This window comes from Natator depressus, chromosome 7 (genome assembly GCF_965152275.1).
Source record: "Natator depressus isolate rNatDep1 chromosome 7, rNatDep2.hap1, whole genome shotgun sequence".
NCBI lineage: Eukaryota > Metazoa > Chordata > Testudines > Cheloniidae > Natator > Natator depressus.
The window spans coordinates 68,746,889-68,771,454 of NC_134240.1; positions in this window are offsets into that span (position 1 = coordinate 68,746,889).

The window sequence follows — 24,566 nt, forward strand, 5'->3', positions numbered from 1 at the left end:
GAGTGTGAAGCCCACTTCACATTCTAGTTCTGTTTTATTTGCTGTCTTTTGATTAATCTGTATGCTATTCATAGTGCAGGCATTTATTTGTAGGTAGCAATGTGTGAATTTTTCTAATTGAATGGTAGCTGTTAAGAGGTTTACCCTGTTCATCAATAAGAGTATCAATCATTTTATAAAATGATCTTTATCCACAATTGCATGGTAGCCCTGCAGGCAACATTTGTGTTCTATCAGCTGTACTTTTGTATAAATATTGTCATTTTTTCTGTATTGACACATGTTCAAACATGATCATTGCTAGATGGCTGACATTTTGCCCGTTTACTCTGTTTATCAGCATCAATAGCTAGTACAGAGCTAGAATCCATCAGTGGGGATGACATGAGCGGGTCTCTTTTGACACTTAGTTGAAAAACTCTGAAAACTACATGGTTGTGATGGATCACTTAATTTTATTTTATTTGTTAATTTCATTTGTTTGTTTTTAAAGAAAGCTCTATTGATTTTGGTAAGATTCGGATGTCTATGAAATTTGACTTGTTTTGAGTTTTTCTTTTAAACTGCATGAGTCTAGTCTATTCCTTTGAATGAAAGCTTGCCCCTTGCCTACGGTTATAAGTTTACAACTAGAAAGAAAGAGCCCAACATGAAATTAAAAATGCATTATCAGCCTTTCCAGTGCAGGAATAAAATTATGGATCCAGCATGAATCAATCATCTCAGTGGAAACTGATAGCATTCTGAGGATAAATAACATGCCCAGTCCTACTTTTATTGCTGTGTGGTTTATTTTCTCTGCAAAGCTGCTTTTTGGGGCTCTCGTGGTAGAAACTCAATCTATGGTTTAATTGGGATTCTTTTGAGCTAAGAAATAGAGATTGGTGAGCTGAGAGACTGTGGAGCTGAAATATTTTGCCTAGGAAATTCTAAACAGAGAGGGGAAAATGCAAAATGATTATACATCTCTCTTTTAGGGAGCATTAGCAATGTAAAAAAATACTCATGCTATATGAGATTACAGCTGATATTTTTCTGTTAGTGTAAGGTAATGTAGCTCCCTGGGACCATCATATTATGTTTGTCAGTAGAAGCGCCAGCAAATCTTGATTGAGAGGTTTTTTTCACATTCTATACCCATCTCCCAGGAGCAAACTTAATATTGTGATGTGATCTCTTCTGTAATTCCCTTACATTCAACATTCTTCTTGTTAGCAGAGGAGATCTCACTCCTCACAGATTGCATATTGTGCTGTGTGAAATTATTGCCCTTTTGATAAAGCCTAAGGGTATCCTAAGCGTTTGGACAGGTGCGGAGAAGTCTGAACAATATCTAGAATGACTGCAGTATTTTCGAGGATAAAATACAATATCTTAGTTATCCAATATCAAAACTAGGTTTTAGTTTGGGATATGGCATGAGGATATTGCTAGTGGCACTAGTTAATGATCTCCTTATAGCCACGAACAGTGGATAAATCATCTACCAGTGCCATTTAGACACAGCAATATAGCGCTGTTTTCATTCCATATCCAGGTCTGAAGACTGACTAGGAAGGAGCAAGACTAGTTTTCTATGCATTCTACATGCGGCTACACCTAAATTCCCTCATGAAGTACAATACAGTACATTCTAAAACTGTTGCAGATTGTGGTTTTCCTCTTGGGTAACCCTTCTGCCTGGTGTTGTTGGCTGAGGGTATGTCTACACTACGAAATTAGGTCGAATTTATAGAAGTCGGTTTTGTAGAAATTATACAGTCGATTGTGTGTGTCCCCACACAAATGCTCTAAGTGCATGTAGTCGGCAGAGTGTGTCCACAGGACCGAGGCAACCATCGACTTCTGGAGCGTTGCACTGTGGGTGGCTATCCCACACTTCCCTCAGTCTCTGCCGCCCATTTGAATTATGGGTCGAAATCCCAGTGCCTGATGGGGCTAAAACATTGTCGCGGGTCGTTCTGGGTACATACGTCAGGCCCCCCTTCCCTCCCTCCTTCCGTGAAAGCAAGGGCAGATACTCGTTTTACGCCTTTTTTCTTGAGTTACCTGTGCAGACGCCATACCATGGCAAGCATGGAGCCCGCTCAGCTAACCGTCACCGTATGTCTCCTGGGCGCTGGCAGATGCGATACTGCATTGCTACACAGCAGCAGTTTATTGCCTTTTGGCAGCAGACAGTGCAGTATGACTGGTAGCCGTCGTTGACGTAGTCCTGGGTGTTCTTTTAACCGACCTCAATGAGGTCGGGGCGCCTGGGCAAACATGGGAGTGACTCAGCCAGGTCATTTCCCTTTTAAGTTTTGTCTCATGGTGATTGAGTGCTACCGGCAGTGCACTGTCTTTTAATCAGCAGCCAGCTGAAGATGATGGCCAGCAGTCATACTGCACCGTCTTCTGCCAACCACCCAGGAGATGACGATGGCGAGCGGTCATACTGCACAGTCTGCTGCCAGCAAGATGTATAAAGATAGATGAAGTGGCTCAAAACAAGAAATAGACCAGATCTGTTTTGAATTCATTTTCTCCTCCCTCCCTCCGTGAAATCAATGGCCTGCTAAACCCAGTTTTGAGTTCTATCCTTGAGGTTTTGAGTTCTATCCTTGAGGGGGCCATTCTGTTTCTCGCAAAGCCACCCCCTTTGTTGATTTTAATTCCCTGTAAGCCAACCCTGTAAGCCATGTCGTCAGTCGCCCCTCCCTCCGTCAGGGCAACGGCAGACAATCGTTCCGCGCCTTTTTTCTGTGCAGACGCCATACCACGGCAAGCATGGAGCCTGCTCAGATCACTTTGGCAATTAGGAACACATTAAACACCACACACATTATCCAGCAGTATATGCAGCACGAGAACCTGGCAAAGCGAAACCGGGCGAGTAGGTGACATCGGTGCGGTGATGAGTGATGAGGACATGGACACAGACTTCTCTCAAAGCACGGGCCCTGGCAATGTGGGCATCATGGTGCTAATGGGGCAGGTTCATGCGGTGGAACGCCGATTCTGGGCTCGGGAAACCAGCACAGACTGGTGGGACAGCATAGTTTTGCAGGTCTGGGACGATTCCCAGTGGCTGTGAAACTTGCGCATGCATAAAGGCATTTTCATGGAAATTTGTGACTTGCTTTCCCCTTCCCTGAGGCACAAGAATACCAAGATGAGAGGAAGGGACTTTATTCTCAGACAAGAAAATAACCGTTGGGGATGTTGAAATGCCTATAGTTATCCTTGGGGACCCAGCGTACCCCTTAATGCCATGGCTCATGAAGCCATACACAGGCAGCCTGGACAGTAGTCAGGAGCTGTTCCACTACAGGCTTGAGCAAGTGCAGAATGGTGGTAGAATGTGCATTTGGACGTTTAAAAGCGCGCTGGCGCAGTTTACTGACTTGGTTAAACCTCAGCGAAACCAATATTCCCACTGTTATTACTGCTTGCTGTGCGCACCACATCATCTGTGAGAGTAAGGAGAAGACGTCTGTGGCAGGGTGGGAGGTTGAGGCAAATCGCCTGGCTGCTGGTTACGCACACCAGACACCAGGGCGGTTAGAAGAGCACAGGAGGGTGCAGGGCGCATCAGAGAAGCTTTGAAAACCAGTTTCATGACTGGCCAGGCTACGGTGTGAAAGTTCTGTTTGTTTCTCTTTGATGAAACCCCCCGCCTCTTGGTTCACTCTAGTTCCCTGTAAGCTAACCACCCTCCCCTTCTCCCTTGGATCACCGCTTGCAGAGGCAATAAAGTCATTGTTGCTTGACATTCATGCATTCTTTATTAATTCATCACACAAATAGGGGGATAACTACCGAGGTAGCCCAGGAGGGGTGGTGGAGGAGAGAAGCACCAGGAGGGGTGGTGGAGGAGGGAAGGACAAGGCCACATAGCACTTTAAAAGTTTAAAACTTTAAAACGTATTGAATGCCAGCCTTCTGTTGCTTGGGCAATCCTCTGGGGTGGAGTGGCTGGGTGGCCGGAGGCCCCCCTACCACGTTCTTGGGCGTCTGGGTGAGGAGGCTATGGAACTTGGGGAGGAGGGTGGTTGGTTACACAGGGGCTGTAGCGGTGGTCTGTGCTCCTGCTGCCTTTCCTGCAGCTCAACCATACGCTGGAGCATATTGGTTTGATCCTCCAGCAGCCTCAGCATTGAATCCTGCCTCCTCTCATCACGCTGCCGCCACCTTTCAGGTTCAGCCCTCTCTTCAGCCCGCCACTTACTCTCTTCAGCCTGCCACCTCTCCTCCCGGTCATTTTTTGCTTTCCAGCACTCTGACATTGTCTGCCTCCACGCATTCGTCTGTGCTCTGTCAGTGTGGGAGGACAGCATGAGCTCAGAGAACATTTCATCGCGAGTGTGGTTTTTTCACCTTCTGATCTTCACTAGCCTCTGGGAAGGAGAAGACCCTGTGATCCTTGAAACACATGCAGCTGATGGAGGAAAAAAATAGGGACAGTGGTATTTAAAAAGACACATTTTGTAGAACAATGGGTACACTCTTTCACGGTAAACCTTGCTGTTAACATTACATACATAGCACATGTACTTTCGTTCCAAGGTCACATTTTGCCTCCCCCCAGCGTGTGGTTAGCCCCCCTTCCCTCACCGTGGCTAACAGCAGGGAACATTTCTGTTCAGCCACAGGCAAACAGCCCAGCAGGAACGGACACCTCCGAATGTCCCCTTAAGAAAAGCACCCTATTTCAACCAGGTGACTGTGAATGATATCACTCTCCTGAGGATAACACAGGGAGATAAAGAATGGATGTTGTTTGAATGCCAGCAAACATACACTGCAATGCTTTGTTCTGCAATGATTCCCGAGTACGTGCTACTGGCCTGGAGTGGTAAAGTGTCCTACCATGGTGGATGGAATAAGGCTGCCCTCCCCAGAAACCTTTTGCAAAGGCTTTGGGAGTACACCCAGGAGAGCCGTGAATGCCAGGGCAAATTAATCATTAAACATGGTCGCTTTTAAACCATGTATAGTATTTTAAAAGGTACACTCACCAGAGGTACTTTGTCCGCCTGGCGGGTCCGGGAGGCAGCCTTGGGTGGGTTCGGGGGGTACTGGCTGCAGGTCAAGGGTGAGAAACAGTTCCTGGCTCTCGGGAAAACCGGTTTCTCCGCTTGCTTGCTGTGAGCTATCTACAACCTCATCATCATCATCATCTTCCTCGTCCCCAAAACCTGCTTCCGTGTTGCCTCCATCTCCATTGAAGGAGTCAAATAAAACGGCTGGGGTAGTGGTGGCTGAACCCCCTAAAATGGCATGCAGCTCATCATAGAAGCAGGATGTTTTGGGCTCTGACCCGGAGCGGCCATTCGCCTCTCTGGTTTTCTGGTAGGCTTGCCTCAGCTCCTTAAATTTCATGCGGCACTGCTTCGGGTCCCTGTTATGGCCTCTGTCCTTCATGCCCTGGGAGCTTTTGACAAATGTTTTGGCATTTCGAAAACTGGAACGTAGTTCTGATAGCACGGATTCCTCTCCCCATACAGCGATCAGATCCCGTACCTCCCATTCGGTCCATGCTGGAGCTCTTTTGCGATTCTGGGACTCCATCATGGTCACCTCTGCTGGTGAGCTCTGCATGGTCACCTCTGCTGAAGAGCTCTGCATGGTCACCTGCAGCTTGCCACACCGGCCAAACAGGAAATTGAAATTCAAAAGTTCCCGGGCCTTTTCCTGTCTACCTGGCCAGTGCATCTGAGTTGAGAGTGCTGTCCAGAGCGTTCACAATAGAGCACTCTGGGATAGCTCCCGGCGGCCAATACCATCTAATTGTGTCCACAGTACCCCAAATTTGACCCAGCAAGGCCGATTTCAGCGCTAATCCCCTTGTCAGGGGTGGAGTAAGGAAATCGATTTTAAGAGCCCTTGAAGTCGAAAAAAAAGGGCTTCGTCATGTGGACGGGTGCAGGGTTAAATCGATTTAACGCTGTTAAATTCAACCTCAACTCCTAGTGTAGACCAGGGCGTAGAAAAGGGTCAGGTTCAGTTTTCTAAGGGGTTCCTTAAAAACTTAACACTTGCTTAAGGTCCCACCCAGAAACTGGAGTAACTAGGTATACCCCACTGGTTCCCCTGATGGGCAATTATTCCCCACTCATAAGCGCTGAGTCCAGGAGTTACAACAAAAAGAACTTTAGGGGGTGGAGGAAGGAAGATATCAGAATGAATTTGGGAAAGGCAACAATGAACAATCCAACAAATTCTATGATGTAAGACTCCCACCCCATAAGATGTCCTAACAGTAATCTCAACCTCAGTCCTTTGGCCACAGTGGTGTGCTCATGTCATTTCCTTCCTCTTTAGCTCCCTGCTCATAGCTAGCTGGTCTGGGTTGGAGAAGTCCAAGGTTTGTGCTACCTGTGCAGCCCTGGTGGCTCTGCCACTCAGGGAAAGTGATTTAAGCTTTAACTGCTGGGTAAGGAAGCCTGCACCTGAGTCATTTGTGTAGGCTTCTGTTCTGTGTGTGGTTTGAGCCCAAACTGCCTAGATCTGCTGTCAGTCTTAGTTGCCTGTCCCCCCACAGCACTGCTCTTTCAGCCAGCCAACATTCTTTATCTGAAAACATTGAGTAGCACAAGTATTTGTTTCAAACCTTGAATCTTGTAATTTTAGGTCTACTGGTTTTCGGATCTACAGTATGTTTGTTATGTGAAGCATTTCTTCTCTGTTCTGTACAGCAATTCAGGGTAGGCACTCAAAAAATACGTACGAAAAATGATAATAGAACTCAACATACCAACTTATACAAGAAGAAAAGCTTCCAGAGCAAAAACTACCCTGACGATAGTAATGGCTTTTCTGAACTGAAACAGAGCCAGGAACCACATATAAAACAATATAGCATCAGTACCTCAACTAGATGGAGCAGGGCTAATCTAATTTCAACCTGGTCTAGACAGGTTTTCTTTGCAATGGAAGGAAGAAAATGACTGAAGTTTATTAAAGATGATTTACAAGATTAAATCGTTAAGGGCCTCAGTCTTGCAGGGTGCTTAAAAGTGATCCTGATCCAGCACGTTTAACTTTAAGCATGTACATAGTCCTGCTGAAGGGATCTTATTCATTTGAGAAATTCCAAAATAGACAATGTGATGTGCTAAGGGATTTTAAAATCAAAGACATTTCTAATTCATTTCTGAATTGCACATATGCAGACACCGGGAAACATTTAATTATTATGGGACAGAAAACCCTAAACACTTTATCATTGTATTTGATAATGAACTCCAAATAGTGAAGATACTAAAATGTCAAGTACATGTTATCAAGTGTATCTGAGAATAGGGATCTGGGGCTTGACATAATTCAAGCAATTATTCATCAGGCAATAAAGCGCACAACCTGTCTGTCTGTAACAAATATATTGCAATGCAATATTTTATCAAACCTAAGATTTATTATACACCAATTATTAAAAATTTAAATTGGGAAGGATTTACCAACTTCTTGTTCCAAATCCCAGCACCTGTGGCTTCTATAGACCATTGTTCAGAGGAATACCTCTTGAGCCTGAAGTTTTGCTCCCGTGTCATCAGAAGATCTCACAGGATAAATGATAGATGCAGTTGTAGATCTTTTATGTGTGTGACTAAACTAAAAGAATAAATTGAAATGATAGCTTCAGTTTTCTTATTCTGTGAAGGATATTTACAAACCTATTTTCTTACCTGACAATTCCAATGGATATTTCCCTAGTCACTTCATTCAATACACTGGACTTCAGTGGTAAATATACTTCCGCTGTATGATTGCAATGGAGACTCTTTTTTTCAGGCAACATCCAAAATATTATTTATTATAATCAAATCCCTACATGCATAATAAAGCTTCAAAATCCTAGATCACTTTAAAACCCAGTAATATTTTGCATCTATATTATATTTGTATATGTATATAAAAGATTTTCAATAATCAGAATATTTTAATTTTTTTAAAATTAGCACAAAATTGGTCTTATTTTTAGAGTATTCTAGGACTGTGTTACCATTTGTGATTTTTTTTTTAATGAAAAGACCAGGTGGGAAGAATGGAATTATTTCAATTATTTTTTTATGCCTAACAACTGTTCAGATAATGATCTGTTGGTGGATCAACCTCATTTATGCCAGAAAGAAAGGCTGTCCAAAATAGAATCATAGGACTGGAAGGGACCTCCAGAGTTTATCTAGTCCAGTCCCCTGCACTCATGTTAGGACTAAGTATTATCTATACCAGGGTTCGGCAACCTTTCAGAAGTCGTGTCCCGAGTCTTCATTTATGCACTTTAATTTAAGGTTTTCCGTGCCAGTAATACATTTAACGTTTTTTAGAAGGTCTCTCTCTCTCTCTCTAGGTCTATATATTATATAACTAAACTATTGTTGTATGTAAAGTAAACAAGTTTTTCAAAATGTTTAAGAAGCTTCATTTAAAATTAAATTAAAATGCTGATCTTACGCCGCCGGCCCACTCAGCCTGCTGCCAGCCTGGGGTTCCATTCACCTAGGCCGGCAGAAAGCTGAGTGGGGCCTGCAGCTGGGACCCCGAATGGCAAGGGGCCAGCAGCCAGAACCTCAGACTGGCAGCAGGCTGAGCGGGGCCAGCGGCCGGGACCCCAGACCTGCAGTGGGCTGAGCGGTTCAGCCAATTGCCACTCAGCCCGCTGCCGGTCAGGGATCCCGGCCCTGCCCACATAGAGTGGGTACCTACCTTCTCCCTGGTTCTAGCCCATTCTCTTCCTCTCTCTCTGCACTGAGCTGAGGGTGGGAGTGCACTGAGCACAGGGCTGGGGGTGAAGGAGCAGGCTGGGGGTTGGGGAGCAGGGTCTGGCCAAGAGCTAGAATGAGGGAGGGGGCTCAGGGTTGGGGCAGGAGGTTTGAGTGTGGAGTGCTTACCTGGGCAGCTCCCATTTGGTGCAAGTGGTGCAGGTAGGAATGTGCGGGGTGCAAGAATCACGGCATATGGTGTGGGGGGCTGGGAGTGTGTGAGGGGAGTGCAGGAGTCAGGGCAGAGGGCTGGGGGCATGTGAGGAGGGTGCAGGAGTTAGGGCATGGGGTGTGGGGGCCTGGGTATGTGTGGGGGGTGCTGGAGTCAGGGCTGGAGTCGTGGGGGGGTGCAGGGGTCAGGGCAGAGGGCTGGGGATGTGTGTGGGGGGTGCAGGGGTCAGGGCAGAGGGCTGGGGGTGTGGCCTAGGGTCGTGGGGGTGGTCCCAGCCCCCTGCCCAGAGCAGCTCATGGCAGGGGGCTGGAGAGAATATGCCCTGATTCCACTCCCCCTTCCCCAAGGCCCTGTCCCCACCTCTTCTCCGCCTCCTCCCTGCGGCTCCACTTGTCCCCCTCCCTCGCAAGGGCCATCAGCTGATCGGTGGCAGGGAGGGAGAGGAGGAGGGGCAGGAACCCAGGACGTTGGGAGAAGAGGCGGGAGAGGGGGGAGCTTGCCTGTCCTGCAGCAGCAGCCACAACCAAGCTTCTTCACCCTTTCCCTGTGGGGGGCGGAGAAGAGCGGGCGGGGGCGGGCAGGATTTTTAATGGCACACTGCTGCCTGCCGGGGTCCTGGCCCCGGCCTCGCTCAGCCCGCTGCCAGCCTGGGTTCGGCAGTAGGCTGAGTGGGGCCGGCAGCTGGGACCCGGCAAGCAGCAGCATGCCATTAAAAATTGGCTCGCATGCCGTCTTTGGCACGCGTGCCATAGGTTGCCAACCTCTGATCTAGACCATCCCTGACAGGTGTTTGTTTAACCTGCTCTTAAAAATCTCCAGTGATGGAGATTTCACAACCTCCCTAGGCAATTTATTCCAATGCTTAACCACACTGATAGGAAGTTTTTCCTAATGTCCAGCCTAAACCTCCCTTGCTGTAATTTAAGCCAATTGCTTCTTGTCCTATCCTCAGAGGTTAAGAAGAACAATTCTTCTCCCTCCTCCTTGTGACAACCTTTTATGTCCTCTCAGTCATCTCTTTTCCAGAGTAAACAAACCCAGTTCTTTCAGTCTTCCCTCATAGGTCATGGTTTCTAGACCTTTAGTCATTTTTGTTCCTCTTCTCTGGACTTTCTCCAATTTGTCCACATCTTTCCTGAAATGTGGTGCCCAGAACTGGACACAATACTCCAGCTGAGGCCTAATCAGCACGGAGTAGAGCAGAAGAATTACTTCTCGTGTCTTGCTTACAACACTCCGGCTAATACATCCCAGAATGATGTTTGCTTTTTTTGCAACAGCGTTGCACTGTTGACTCATATTTAGCTTGTGGTCCACTATGACCCCCAGATCCCTTTCCAAAGTACTCCTTCCTAGGCAGTCATCTCCCATTTTGTGTTTGTGCAACTGCTTGTTCCTTCGTAAGTGGAGTATTTTGCATTTGTGAGCATATTGAATTTCATCCTGTTTACTTCAGACCATTTCTCCAGTTTGTTCAGATCATTCTGAATTATAATCCTATCCTCCAAAGCACTTGCAAACCCTCACAGCTTGGTATCATCTGCAAACTTTAGAAGTGTACTCTCTATGCCATGTAAATACATGTAGAAATATCAGGATGAGGTGGAGCATACACATTAAAGATGAACCAACCTATTTAATAAAATAAGAACTGGACAAAATCCTGCTTATGTACCAAATATAAATCTTGTTCAGGTTTTGTTTTGTTAAGGTATTGAATTTGTTTTGTTCTCCCCCCTCCCCAATTTCCAACATGGCCTTGCTCTTTTTGGTGTTCCTGTGACATCCCTTTTAGTTCCTGCATTCCATTCCACTAGCCCTCCAATATATTCAAGCATCCTACAAACCAAATAACACCCTCAATAGCTCCAGACTCCTTATTGACATCAAACTCTGCAAAAAGAATCATGTTCTTCTTGGCTGTGATTTCCAGCAAGACCTACTTTACTCCCTGTGACCTGCCGGACTGCCTTGTATCCCACATTGCCATTCTATTTAAACCTTCTCATTCCAGTCTTCCAATTACAACACTGCTTTTAATATTTCACATCAAAGGACTCAGCAGCTTCAAAATTTAACTGATGCCTCCTTCCTAAAATGAGCAATCGGGAAAATCAAGGGAGGACATTGATAATCCAGTTAAAGGGATAGAAGAGAAAAGTATCTTAACCAAGCATAACACTAGATTCCTTTGCAAAGGACTGATACACAGCCCTCTATCATCCCTGGAAAGCTTCACATTGACTTCAGCACACTTGCCATCAGACAAGATGCAGAGATGAGATTGAAAACCAAACCCAGAGAAATTTCAGCATACTCAACTTTCACATAATTTACTGGCCCTGGGGCCCTTTCGTTAGGTCTAGCCTAGGAACTTGGATTAAGGGTTTGTTGCTAGGACTAGATTTATGGTACAGTGTCCAATTATTAGTTTTCCACCAACTGATCAAACTCGGAGCAAATCCCAGGAGCAACAGAGAAATAGTATATAGTTCTGCCTTTGTGGAAAATTGTGATAACGAGCAGCACCGATGACTCAGCGACTCCAACTATATGAACACAGATTTAGAATATGAGAGAAAATGACTGAGAGGCAAATAGGATGATTCATCCACTTGTCACATATCTATCACCCTCACCTTAGTGTGTTGCCCGCCTGTCTGCTGGCCATGAGGAAGGGGAGATAATGACCATTGTCTAATTAGTCCCATGCTTTCAATTTATTAACTTCACAAGCTATTTTAAAATAGTGTGTTATATGCTGTGTGAACATTCCCCAAAAAGGAATGAACAAAAAAAAAAAAATCAGTTGGACATATAAAAAGCTGCAGTTCTCCCTCCCCTCCCCCAGCCCAAACAATGCAATACAGTTGAACATTAAACACAAAGAGTCAGTTCACAGTTTTGCTAACTGCTTTAAAGTTCTATGTGGAGAGCTGGGAATGGCATACTCAGATTTGCATCTGTAATTGAACTATGGGTGCAAAAATGCAGGCCACACATTATGCAGCTGCAAACTTGCATCAGGAGCCCTGTGCTAGGTTACACAGAGCTGACCCAAAAGGGGGTTAATGAGAGCCTATGGGCCCAATAAGTCCCACCCTATTATACCTGTGTAAGATGAGCTTGGAGGGAGAAGACAAAAGAGGAAAAGGCCAGGTCATTTGGGGCTAACTAGGAGAGGGAAGAGATCTCTTGAGCTAGCTCTGTGTTAAAGAAGGCTTGGTTGGGGTTTTAGCCTAATCAGAGACTGCTTTGAAGCTACCTGGAAGGAAGGATCAGCTGGGGCAAGGGCCTCACTAGAGACTCCTAAATGCCAGAGTCTCCTTTGGGCAGATAAGCACAGGACCTTTTTTTTCTTTTGTTCCTCATAAGTAGTTTGGCTCCCCTTTTGTTTGGGGATCTGTAACAGAGTCAGCTGTGAGAAAGGCCTCACTGTAGGCTACTGTTGGAAGCAGCCTAGGGATACAACAGAGAGTCTGAACAAACAGACCCTGTATGCTTTGTACAGGGTCTCGGGGTTAGATCCCAGAGTAGAGAATGGACCTGGGATCCCCTACTAGCCCATCTAGGATGGGGAGTGAAGACCCCAGAGTCCAGGACTGGCAGGCCTAAAAAGCTTGAAATTGAGCCAAAGCTGTGGCATGATATTACCAGACTATTGGTGTGCTGAACTCATTTTCCCCTGGAAGGTGTAGCACTACAGGTGACTTGGCTGAAATTGTAGGAAGAAGCAGACCATTGTAGGGTTAGCATGGCTGTCATTAGGGAGCACCAAAGGAGGAGGAGAGTCACTGCATCGTGCCCAGCCATAAAGGGATGTGACTGTGGTGAGTAGGCTTTTCCACAAGCCCACTGTTTGGAATGTTTGTTTACCATTGCTTTTTGCCCGATGGTGGGAGTAGGAGTCTGAGGTCCTTGGTTTTGTTCCTGGCTTGGAGTTGTTGTGTATCATTGGGCAGCTTTCACCTTTCTGTGCTTCAATGTGCCCATTTGAAAGGGGGTTTTAACAATGCTTTGTAGGTGAGTTGAGAGGCTTAACAATTGTACAGAGCTTCTAGGTCCTCAAGGGAATGGCACTATTAAAATAAAAACCACGTGCAAATCCTAAAATGAATGGTGATATAGAAGTACAGTGTGGCTTTTATTTATTATTGTTTGGTTGATACTCTCTGAATTATACTGGGCTGTAGGAAAGAAAGCATTCTGAAGATAAAATGGTGAAATTCCCTGGATAGGCAATCAAAGAGACAGATACCATAATATGGTTAAATGTGGAGGCCATAACTTTAATTAAAACTGTTACCTAACTGAGTTAATCACCCCAAATTAAACAGGGGCATTATTCCAGTGCAGGTTTAAACTGGTATCAGTAGCCAGAGAATATTGTAGACCTAAGGGTGGGTGTCAAGCCCTCAGGCCTGCTCAGGGATTCTGACTGGAAGCTGGAATTCTGACCTGCTCCATGCAGAAGGTCAGAAAGATGATAGGTGGGGAGTCATGTTAGTTGGCACCAGACATTGCTCTGTTCAGGGGTAATGCACAAGAAGTCCCCTGGCTTACAGGAACCTCAAATGGATGCAGCGGAGTGAGGGATAGACCCTAGAGCCTGAGCCTAGTTTCAGCCTGTGACACCCTTCTCCCCATGCTCTGCAGCATGATATGGGGAAGAGAGAGTGGAGCACTGCCTCAGTTGAGATCTCCCTCTCATCCCTGATTCTGGCCTGCTAAAGCTGCAGCCTGGGTAGCAGGATGAGTATTTTCCTTTCTGTATGCTTCTGCTTGGCATATTATATTTTAGGCTAATAAAGAATCTGCTCTAATACATGCATCCAAAAGGACAGAGTTCCAGCTGCTGCAGGAAATTTGACTCTGTGAAAATTTAACATTTTAAATGTTTTTAGCATTTACTATATTAGTAATTCCTATTTTGTGTAACTGCATCCTATTTACATACTATTTCCTGTCCTAAATTATTGTGCAGTGATGTCCTAGCTTGTTGAGCATTTTGCTACATTTGAGGCCAGAGATAACTGCCCTCTAGTAGCGGATGAAAGTGATTTCTATAATCTCTAAATCAGTAAAGCTTCTAAAATGGTTTGAAATCAGTTTGAATAGATGTAAGATCATTATCATATTTGTATAGTGCTTGGACTTCTCAGTCTTATTGTTTTTCACAATTGTAGATTTTTCTAGCTATTTAAGCATAAAGAATTGAAACTGTTCCATTCATGTCACTCCATTCCTTTTACTTCAAAAACTCTGAAAATGATAAGCCTGAGTAGAAGCATCCTTTCAAAGGAGTCAGTAAAAACATAAACATAGTGTAGCTTAGTATGGCCAACATTCCATCTAGGCCAGTATCCTGTCCTCCAACGGTGTCCAATGCCAGATGCTTCAGAGGGAATGAAGAGAACAGGGCATTTATCAAGTGTCTGACCCCCTGTTGTCCAGTCCCAGCTTCTAGGAGTCAGACGTTTAGGGACACCCAGGGAATGCGGTTGCATCCTTCACCATCTTGATAGCCGTTGATGGACCTATTCTCTATGGACTTGTATAACTGGGTTCAAAAATAATTACATTTTATCTTCACAACATCTGGCAATAAGTTTCACGGGTTGACTGTGCATTTTATGAAGTAGTACTTCCTTATGTTTGTTTTAAACCTGCTGCCTATTAATTTCATTGCATCACCCTTGGTTCTTGTGTTTATGTGAAGGGGTAACTAACACTTCCTTATTCACTTTCACCACACCATTCATGCTTTTATAGACCTCTATCATGCCAGTTCTCTGTTGTTTCTTTTTCCAAGTTGAACAGTCCCAGTGTTAATAATCTCTTCTCATATGAAAGCTGTTCCATACCCTTAATAATTCTGGTTGTCCTTTTCTCTACTTTTTTCCAATTCTAATATATCCTTTTTGAAATTGGGCGACCAATACTGCATTCAGTAGTCAAGATGTGGGAGTACCATGTATTTATATAGTTGCATTCTGATATTTTCTGTCTTAACTATCCCTTTCCTAAGAGTTCCTAACATTTTGTTAGCTTTTTTTTTACTGCCTCTTCACACTGAACAGATGTTTGCAGAGAACTATCCATGATGACTCCAAGATCTTTCTTCAGTGTTACCAGCTAATTTAGACCTCATCAGTTTGTGTGTATAGTTGAGATTTGTTTTCCAATGCACTTTACTTTGCATTTGTTAGCCCTGAAGTTCATCTGCCATTTTGTTGTCCAGTCTCCCGGTTTCGTGAGATCACATTGTAACTCTTTGCAATCTGCTTTGGTCTTAACTGTCTTGAATAATTTAATATTATCTGCAAACTTTGCCACTTCTCTGTTTACCCCTTTTGAATCATTTATGAATATGTTGAAACAATATTTAATAGAGCTTTTTGATTTAATCATGCCTTCAGTTTTTCTGGTTTCCTACAGATGTGCTGGAATCTTTCAATATAAAACCTTAGGAGAACTTCTTCCCGAACTCAGGGTAATACAGATTTTAGCAAGATTGATTATAGCAAAGGAATTTGAAAACGTAGGCTATTACTCCTTGTTCTTTGGTTTGATTTTTCACTTATTTGAGCTAAATTTGAACCTCTTTTCCTAGGGGAGCTTTAGAGGGCAAAACTCAAGGAAATGCAGTATTCCAATGTTGTGTTGGAAATGCTCCTGATAAATGATTACACTAATTTTGAGGCAATACAAAGGGAGTTCTGAATAAAACTGAAAAATTAAAACCTCAGTAGAAAATATATGAATTAGTATAACTGACAATTCAGCCACTGCTGACTTTCAGTCAAAAACTCACCATGATCTGATGTCGTGTAGCACATTGTGACAAATAATAGCCAGGAAGAGGTTACATGTTGCTGGTAAAGCTGGAGGAGTCAAGCAAATGTAGGCATAAGGATAGCTGAACCATGTCCAGTAAATAAAAAGTGAGTCAAACCTTTAAGATTCAAAAAACTCTCACTGCCAACATTTTGGTGTTTTTATGTGGATGTTTGCGGCAGAAGAGGAAGTGACAAAACCATTCTGGAGAGAGTTCCTGACTAGTTTTGCAGACCAAAGATATTTAGATATGTTTTTAGAGAAGCATGTGAACTTCAGGGTGCTTGGTCACGATGGGTGGGGAAGACACCCCCCAGGTCTGTACTTCCTGTTCTTGATATCTTGTCTCTTCCTCCTAGTTTCCTCTACTGTAGTAGCAGCTGGTTGGCTATAATGAGTTGTGAGGTGCTCTTCTTGCTGCTGCTCTTGCCTGCCACTTCTAGCAAGTAACAACATGACCTGATGTCCGTAGTCAAGATTTGGGGTTGGGGAATGGAATTCCTCTTATCCTTTCCTCCTCAGTTAGGTCATGATTCTGGTCTCCTAGCAGTCAGATGCTGTCATAAATATAAAGGGAAGGGTAAACACCTTTAAATCCCTCCTGGCCAGAGGAAAAACCCTTTCACCTGTAAAGGGTTAAGAAGCTAAGATAACCTCGCTGGCACCTGACCAAAATGACCAATGAGGAGACAAGATACTTTCAAAGCTGGGGGGCGGGGGTGGGAAACAAAGGGTCCTCTCTGTCTGTGGGATGCTTTTGCTGGGACCAGAGCAGGAATGCAGGTCAGAACTCCTGTAAAGAGTTAGTAAGCAATCTAGTTAGATATGTGTTAGATTCTGTTTTCTTTAAATGGCTGTTAAAATAAGTTGTGCTGAGTGGGATGTATATTCCTGTTTTTTGTGTCTTTTTGTAACTTAAGGTTTTGCCTAGAGGGATTCTCTGTGTTTTGAATCTGATTACCCTGTAAGGTATTTACCATTCTGATTTTACAGAGGTGATTCTTTTACTTTTTCTTCAATTAAAATTCTTCTTTTAAGAACCTGATTGCTTTTTCATTGTTCTTAAGATCCAAGGGTTTGGGTCTGTGTTCTCCTGTGCAAATTGGTGAGGATTTTTATCAAGCCTTCCCCAGGAAAGGGGGTGTAGGGCTTGGGGGATTTTGGGGGGAAAGACGTTTCCAAGTGGGCTCTTTCCCTATTCTTTGTGTAACACTTTGGTGGTGGCAGCTTTTAACCTAAGCTGGTAAGAATAAGGTTAGGGCGTCTTTCATGCAGGTCTCCAAATCTGTACCCTAGAGTTCAGGGTGCGGAAGGAACCTTGACAGATGTAATGAGTGGCGAGGCATGCTGCCTACTGCTGCTTTGCTCTGCTTCACTAGTGACCACTGCATCTGGCTGGACCACCTCTAAATGGTGGCCCCAGATCCCAAAACTACAAGGATACTTTGTTAATGTGTCTGCCTGAGGGCCTGGGCTGAGTTGATATTTGCCTGAGGTATCTAAGGATGAAGGCACATCCAGTAATAGTTGTTTTGAGGAACTGGCTCATCTTCGGCAAGATACCTTGAAAATTGTCTCTTGATTACCCATAAACAACTTTTATCATGGTGTTTTTTTAGCCCTGGTCTACACTACGGGGTTAGGTCGAATTTAGCCATGTTAAGTTGATTTTAAAATGACTGCATCCACACAACAAACCCCATTCCATCAACCTAAAGGGCTCTTAAAATTGACTTCTGTACTCCTCCCCGACGAGGGGAGTAGTGCTAAAATTGATCTTGCTGGGTTGAATTTGGGGTAGTGTGGATGCAAATCGATGGTATTGGCCTCCGGGAGTTATCCCAGAGTGCTCCATTGTGACCGTTCTGGACAGCACTTCGAACGCCGGGAACTTCTGTATTTCATTTCCTGTTTGGTCAGCGGGGTGAACTCAGCAGCACAGATGACCATGCAGTCCCCCCAGAATCATAGAGCGTAGAATGTTTCTACGCTCCCCCTATCATCTCCGTCCCTGAGGATATCACAGATTAGAAGGCGAAAAAAAAACCGCACTCGCGATGACATGTTTTCCAAGCTCATGCAGTCCTCCTGCACTGATAGGGCACAGCTTAATGCATGGAGGCATTCAATTGCAGAGGCCAGGAAAGAATTAAGTGAGTGCAAAGAGCGGAGGCAGGACGCGATGCTGAGGCTAATGGGGAAGCAAACAGACATGATGAAGCATCTATTGGGGGAGCAAATGGACATGATGAAGCATCTGTTGGAGCGGCAGGAAAGCCAACAAGAGCACAGGCCCCCGCTGCCTCCACTGTATAACCGCCTACCCTCCTCCCCATGTTCCATAGCCTTCTCACCCAGACGCCCAAGAACGCGGTGGGAGGGGGGGAGGCTCCAAGCACCCAGCCACTCCTTCCAGAGGAAGGCCCAAGCAACAGAAGGCTGGCATTCAATACGTTTTAAAGTTTTAAACTTTTAAAGTGCTGTGTGGCCTTGTCCTTCCCTCCTCCCCCACCCCACCGGGGCTACTTTGTCCATTCTCTCTTTTTTTTTTTTTTAATTAAAAAAAAAATTATGGTTTCAAAACAATAGTTATTTTATTTCGAAGTGGGGAGGGTGGTTGGCTTACAGGGAAGTAAAATCAACAAAGGGGGCGGGTTTGCATCAAGGAAAAACACACACAACCGTCACACCGAAGTCTGGCCAGTCATGAAACTGGTTTTCAAAGCCTCTTTGATGCGCAGTGTGCCTTGCTGTGCTCTTCTAATCGCCCTAGTGTCTGGCTGCTCAAAATCGGATGCCAGGTGATTTGCCTCAACCTCCCACCCCACCATAAACATCTCCCTCTTACTCTCACAGATATTATGGAGCACACAGCAAGCAGCAATAACAATGGGAATGTTGGTTGCACAGAGGTCTGACCAACAGCGCCAGTGAGCTTTTAAATGTCCAAAGGCACATTCTACCACCATTCTGCACTTGCTCAGCCGATAGTTGAACTGCTCCTTACTACTGTCCAGGCTTCATGAGCCATGGGAGCAAGGGGTAGGCTGGGGTAGGTGCAACCGCATAGTGCTGCCGGCTGGGAGAGCAGCCTGAGGCAGAAGCCTCCAGCTCACAGGAGTTGCAGCGGAAGTGGTGGAGCCATACACCATGCCCTGGAGGTTGCTAGGAGCAGGGCAGGGAAGACGTTCCCAGAACCTCCGGCCAAGCTACTTGTCCGACAAGGATGGCTACCAGTCCTACTGCTACAGAGTTGCAGGAGAACAAAATTGCATCAGAAGTGGTGGAGCCGTACGCCATGGACGAGGATGGCTAGCAGTCCTACTGCACCGTCTGCTGTGAAGGCACTCAGGAGCTGCTGCTGTGTAGCAATGCCAGCTGCTGCAGATGCTTCTGTGTTGAATGCTTGGAGGTTCTGGTAGGGCAAGGTACCTCGGCCAAGGCAAAAGAGCAAGAGCCCTGGAGCTGTTCCATGTGTCAACCACAGAAGTGCTATGGGGCGCTCATGTTAAAGCGCCGACTGGACTGAATGTCCGGCTGCAAGACTTCTTCACCAGTGACAAAGGACAGGAATATGATGCACATAAAAATCTAAAAAGGCCCACACATTTCCCAGAGTCACTACCCTTGATAACAGAAGGTCAATGATTGCATTGGCTACTTGGATCACAGCAGTCCCCACTGTAGACTTGCCCACAACAGCAGCGGTGACGGTGAGCTGAGCAGGCTCCACGCTTTCCATGGTATGGCGTCTGCATGGGTAACCCAGGAAAAAAGGCGCAAAACGATTGTCTGCCGTTGCTTCCACAGAGGGAGGGGCGACTGATTACATGTACCCAAAACCACCCACGACAATGTTTTTGCCCCATCAGGCATTGGGAGCTTAACCCAGAATTCCAATGGGCGGCAAAGACTGCGGGAACTGTGGGATAGCTACCGCTCCGTACATCAATACTAGCCACGGTAGTGAGGATGCACTCCGCTGACTTAATGTGCTTAGTGTGGACACACGCAATCGACTGTATAAAATCGAATTTCTATAAAATTGACCTAATGTCATAGTGTAGACATACCCTTAGTTATTTGGGATTCACTGTACTATATCTTCAAAGCAATGCCTAATTACTAATGATACATGTGAACCCACTGCTGTGCCATCTGTTTGCAAATAGCATGTATTAATGTAGGTGAAGCAGACTGCAGTGAGGCAGTTTGACTAATTAGCTCAAGAATGAGGCCCAGCTTTAGGTCACAGGGCTCTTTACAATTTGCAGAGCTTGGTAAAAATGTGTGTTCCATATTCTACAAAATAGGATGGACAGTCACTCATACTCTGCAACATGTACTAATCTATAGTCTTACAATTGCGTTATTGCTTCAAACTTTTGTTGGGTTTAATAGGATTTCATGGAGGGGAGTATAAACACAATTTAGTTTCTAATTAGAAATTCTCTTCCAGTTATAGAATTTGAAAAGGTAAAGGTCTTAGGTTTGACATTATAAAATGTCAGACAAATGGTGCTATAAAACATTAACCCAAGAAAAGTCATGTTAATTGTTGCCAAAAACAACATTTCTAAAAATCAGTTAAATGACATCGGTTAATTATATTGGTCTTATATGGGTCACCTGCTTCTGACTTAACTCTCAAAAATTATCAGAAATGTATATAACTAATCCAAAGTGCACATTATAATTGAGTTTTTTCCCTTGGTTGTAATACATGAATTTGGTGGAAGGGGACTTGTAAGCTGTTGTATTAGAAATGAAAGTCTCAGGAATTTTGTCTCAGTAATGTATTTGATAAATTATATCTGCAAGGTAAAGGACATTTTCAATAAAGTATAGCATCTGAGTTTTCTAGCTGGGAAGGACATGTTTTTTTGCTGTACGGAGGTAGGTAAAAACCAAATTAACGGGGAAATAAATCTAGGCTACACTTAATTAGATTATAGTACAGATAAAAAATGTTTTTGACAGATCGCCTGAATGCCTCAATATCATGTCCATTCAGCGTTCACCTGTGGTGTTATCCATGTATCGTTGTGTGGCACTACAGATGTATATAGTACATGGTGCTTGATAATGGTAATATGAATACATAAACCCTCAAAACCCCTTCAGGTGCCCCAGGAAACAGCCTTGCAGTGTAATATCTCATGTTGCAACAAGTTTCCTTCTACTTTGGGCTGTCTAATGAAAAACCACTCTATATCCAGCAAAGGGGTTCAGACCATCTCTGTATCAGTCTGGTTCTATCCAGGATCATACTCCTCAAGGACTGTTAGGAAGGTATATGTTTAAATGTGATAAGGGGTGGTGATACAACATGGGCAGAGGGCAGCAGGAGAGTGTCTTTTTTTTTTTTTAAAGCAGAAAAAAAAATTTATTTGTGTAACACTTACAAGGAATCACCAAAAAGGATAAAGCAAAACTATGCAACAAAACAAAAGCAAACACAAGATATAACACAGCAGCCTTCAGGAGGGAGAAGTGTTCAGGCTTGCTTGGGCCCAGAGCGGGGGAGCTTCCTCGACACTCGTGGTCTTCCACCCTCCTGAGTTACCTGGTGGCCTAGAGCGGGGGGGCTTCCTCGACACTCATGGTCTTCCACCCCCTCGAGTTACCTAGTGCCACGCCCAGTGTCACCGATTATCTCTCTCCTGAGAGTGCCCGACAAGATGGGCACGGCTGCAGGGTGGGCGGTTTGGGAGTGGGGGGGACGTACACCACGTGTGATAGGACCCCTCCTAGGTGACAGTGATGATGGTATCCACAGCGGCAACGGCTGGGGCTGGGGTCTCTCACTCTTCCCCTCAATCAAAGGGTCAGATGGAGGGAACCGGACGGGGTCACCGAGCAGAGAACCTCGGACAGTGCCCACCGCTCCTCGAAGGCGTCAAGGGAGTCGGTGGACGCCACCCAGAGGAACTCCACCCAGATACGTGAATGTACTGAGGATCGGAAAATGGCCCTACAATCGCAGGACGCTTCATTAGCCAACCTCTCCTCTCTGGTTTTATAAATGGCTGTTTTAGCTAGGGCTAAGAGGAGATTAACCAGGAGATCTCGTGATTTTGTGGGGCCGCGGATGGGAAGTGTGTAGATAAAAAGGTGAGGGGAAAAGTATAGCTAAAAGCCTAATAAAATATTTGTGAGAAGCTGGAAAGGGGGCTGCAGCCTGGCACACTCTAAATATACGTGTGCCAGGGTTTCCCTCACGTTGCAAAAAGGGCAAGTATCCGGGATGGGGGTGAACCGTGTCAAAAACACGCCCGTGCTCACAGCTCCGTGAAGGAGCCGCCAACTAATGTCCCCGATGGGCCTCGGGACCAAGGTGGAATACAGGCTGGCCCACTGGGGTTGCTCACCCTCCAAAGGTGGCAGGAGGTCCCGCCACTTTGTATCGGGGTGGGACACCAGGGTGTGGGCGTGAAGGGTGTGAAGCATGAGTGTGCATAGATATTTCCGTGGCGCAGTTTGGAAGCTGACCGGCTGCAGTTCATGCAGCCAGCTCGCAGTGAAAGGGTGAGGGGTTTGTTGGGATCTACGGGGTAGGGGCCCAATTGAAAGGTACGGCGGGCCTGGGGTAGAGGGTGGGCGGGGTGCGCCCTCGCACAGGGCTCGGTTGAGATAAGCCCAAGCAGCGGGCGTCAAGGCAGCCTTCACCTCCTGAAGTACATGCCGGGGGGTACGAGGTCTGGAGAGCCCCATGTGCCGAGTGAGCGTCAGGGGATCCAGCCAGTCTCTCCGGTCGTAGTCCAGGAGGCCTCCGACTCTTGTGACTTCCGCCAGGACCAAACTCTGGTGCACCAAGGGGGACTCCGCCGCCTGCACACAGAGCTGGGGGTTGTGTAGCAGGGGCTCCGTGAGGAGATCTGCCCCCACGGTGGCTGCTACGGACCTGGTCATTGAAAACAGTTTCCAGGTCTGGAGGAGGTCCTGGTAGAAGACTGGCAGCCCGGAGAGGTCTCACGGAAAACCTCTCGGACAGAGATAAAAAAGCTGCCGGTCGTATCGGAGCCCTTGGAAGCGGCGCAGGAAGGCGTGCGCCAATATGCTCCACGTCGAACTACCTGCACTATAAAGGAGCTTCTGCAGGGCCTGGAGGCGGAAGACACGGACCTGAGTGTGCAGACACTTCAGGCCCTGCCCTCCTTCCTTCATGGGTAGATGAAGAACCCCAACAGGAGCCCAGTGCATTCCTGACCAAAAGAACTCTAGAATCGATGTCCGGAGGTCGGTCAGGAAACCCGGGGCTGGGACCAGGGTGTTGAGCTGGTACCAGAGCGTGGACAGGACTAGTTGGTTAAGCACCAGTGCTCTCCCTCGGAGGGAGAGACATCGGAGTAGCCTCATCCATTTCCGGAGCCGCTCTATCATCCCACCTTCTAAATTTTGCCAGTTCTCCAGCGGAGAAGGGTGCGTGGCAGAAAGGTAAACGCCTAGGTAGAGCAGTGGACCTGCGCTCCACCGGATGGTCTGAAGCGCGGGTGGGAGGGAGCTCACCCGCCGCCAGTCCCCCACCGCCAAGCCAGAGCTCTTGACCCAGTTGACTCGGGCTGAGGAGGCTGCCGAATAGATGGCCTGGCAAGCCTCCACCCGCGCCAAGTCCCCCGTGTCCTGGACCATGAGGAGCACGTCATCGGCGTATGCCGACAGGACCAGCTGCAGCTCCGGCTCCCGCAGCACCAACCCCGTCAACCTCCTGCGGAGGAGACAGAGGAAGGGCTCGATTGCCAGAGCGTACAGCTGGCCCGAGAGGGGGCACCCCTGCCGTACTCCTCGCCCGAAGCTGACCGATTCGGTCAGGGTCCAGTTGAGCCTAACCAGACACTCCACGGAAGCGTACAGCACCTGGAGAAAACTCACAAACTGAGGTCCAAATCCAAACGCCTGCAGAGTGCCCAGGAGGTACCCATGGTCCACTCTATCGAACGCCTTCTCCTGATCAAGAGACAGGAGGGCAAATGACAGACCGTCTCTATGCCCGAGTTCCAAAAGATCTCGGACTAGAAATAGGTTGTCAAAAATGCTGCGACCTGGGACAGTATAGGTCTGGTCTGGGTGGATCACGTCCGCTATCACGGACCCTAGCCGCAGCGAGATTGCTTTCACTACGATTTTGTAATCCGTGCTAAGGAGCGAGACGGGACGCCAATTTCGTAAATCACGGAGGTCCCCCTTCTTCGGCAACAAGGCGAGCACTGCTCGCCTGCACGAAAGGGGGAGGACCCTGTCCTGCAAAGACTCAGCCCAGACAGTGACTAAGTCTGGGCCAAGGATGTCCCAGAACGTGCGGTAAAACTCCACAGTCAGCCCGTCCATGCCCGGAGATTTATTGGTGGGCATGCGACGGAGGGCTTCCGAGAACTCGGCCAGGGTGAGAGGCAGCTCTAGTCGGTCTCGGTCGCCCACGCTGACTGTGGGGAGTTCCTCCCAGAGCACCCTGCAAGCGCCAGGATCAGTCAGATCCGGGGAGAAAAGGCTTGTGTAGAAGTCATGGGCCCTCTCACACATCTCCACCAGATCCGTGAGGGGGGCACCATCTTCTGCTAGAAGGCAGGTGGCGTGTTTCTTGGCCCCCCTCGTTTTCTCCGGGGCGTAAAAGAAACGGGAGCCGCGATCCATCTCCCGAAGGAGGCGGATGCGGGATCGAACAAAGGCACCTCGGGCCCAATGGTCCTCGAGGGCCCGGAGCTCCTCCCGCTTCTCCCGGCATGCTCTGCAGAGGAACGGGTCCTTGGGGCTGGCAGCCAGGTGCCTCTCCATCTCTAAGACCTCCTGTTCCAACTGCTCTATCGCTGCAT